Below are 1,792 nucleotides of genomic sequence, written 5' to 3' on the forward strand. Positions count from 1 at the left end.
AAGAAAGAAAGAAAGAAAGAAAGAAAGAAAGAAAGAAAGAAAGAAAGAAAGAGGAAGGAAGGAAGGAGGAAGGAAGGAAGGAAGAAGAAAGAAGGAAGAAGAAGAAAGAAGGAAGAAGGAAGAAGAAAGAAGAAAGAAGAAGAAGAAGGAGGAGGAGGAGGAGGAAGAAGAAGAAGAAAAATAAACCAGGGCTTCAATGACACATGGCTGGATTGCTCGAAGTGTCTGCATCTGTTTTCTTTTGGAGGCACCGTCTCACACTAAGTAGATCTGGCTAGCCTGGAACTTGTAGACCAGGCTGGTCTCAGACTCACAGAGGTCATCTGTCTCTGCCTCCTGGTGCTAGAATTAAATCATGCACCACTACACCGGGCTCAGACCCTTTTCTTGAGACAAGGAATCATTTGACTCAAATAACCTCAAACACAGAACATGGACTTGTCTCTTAAAAGGGCAATGATGACTTGATACCCTTTGCTGTGGCCTGGCTGCTCTTAATATACTGTACATGGCTCTTCCACGCTATTTGTCAAGTATCTGATGAACTGCATCAATGTGTAACTTCCTGCCAGCTCCCCCAAAACTTATAAAACTCTAATACATTATGAGGTATGAATTCACAGCACAGGTAGCTTCTTAACGCTGTGTCCCAGAGAAAACTGCAGGGATGCGTGGACTGATCAGTGCAGTCTGTAGGATCTGGCCTTTAAAAGTGACCATTGTCTTTTTAGGAGCAGGCCAGGGAAAAAAGAGTAATTGGCCAGGGAAGCTATAACATGGAAGCCTTAACCCCAGCCTTGAACCTGTCCTTTTTACAGTGTTTTCAGGAGGCACCATGGGGCAGCCCTGGACCTAGGCTGTGCAAGTGCACATCCTAGATCTACCTGTCGTCACTGTGTGAGCTCAGATGAAGTGCCTCAGTTTCCCACAGATTAACTAATTATTGATACTTCTCACAACCGTGTCTGAGTCCCAGGAATGCAGGAGTGGGCATGCCTTAACTCTCTGTATGTGCCCTTTCTCTAAATAGTCCTGTGAAGTGGGTGGGACTCTTGGAGTTGGGCCCTGAGTGAGGCCTGGAAGGTGACTCAGGATGTGCTGGGGATTCGAGGATGAGGATGAAGGCTGATGTGTAAAACAGAGCAACACTTCTGTCTGAGGAATTTCCCACTCTGGCCCTGGCTGGGACCCTAAGCTAGTTTCACACATTGACCTTAGACTTAAATGATGCTACAGTGTTTTCTCTCTTAATACACCAAGAAAGGGTGAGACAGAGCCCCTACTTGAATGTGTCCATGCTTGTAATGTTTTTCTCTAGATTCAAAAAACATTTGTTATTCATGTACAAATAAATCCGAGGACATCATTAGGCTAATTAGCTATTCTTGGAAATTTGAGATTGGAAACAATCTTGTAACATAATACCATCTTATTGCAATCTCGGTTTTCATGTTTGTGACAAGGGTTTTAAACAAAAAAAGGATTTTAAAAACAAGCAGCCAGCATAGCATGCAAGTGGTCCTGGCTCAATCCCACCTTGGGGACAGGGCGGGGGGAGCTATATTACCTGCTAATATTATGTATATCTGCCCTAATGTATTCTTCAGTATTCTTGGTTATTAATATTATTATTAAACACATATATGCTCCTATAGGTTTTAGGGGGTGTTTGGGTGCTGGGGGTGGTGCTTCATGCATGCTTGTAATGTGTTCTATCATTGAGCCAATTCATATGCAAGATGGGTTTTTTCATACTGTCATTTGTTTTATTTTTTTAGCATTAAAAAAAAAA

At 42.7% G+C, this 1,792-nt stretch overlaps 1 protein-coding gene across 3 annotated transcripts in view; it reads left to right on the forward strand.

Moving 5' to 3' along the window:
- The window catches only part of Eif2ak4 (eukaryotic translation initiation factor 2 alpha kinase 4), a 92,645-nt gene that overhangs the window by 45,788 nt on the left and 45,065 nt on the right, over positions 1-1,792 (forward strand). The gene's annotated exons all lie outside the window — the stretch shown is intronic.

The sequence above is a fragment of the Mus caroli genome, chromosome 2, assembly GCF_900094665.2.
Source record: "Mus caroli chromosome 2, CAROLI_EIJ_v1.1, whole genome shotgun sequence".
Taxonomy (NCBI): domain Eukaryota; kingdom Metazoa; phylum Chordata; class Mammalia; order Rodentia; family Muridae; genus Mus; species Mus caroli.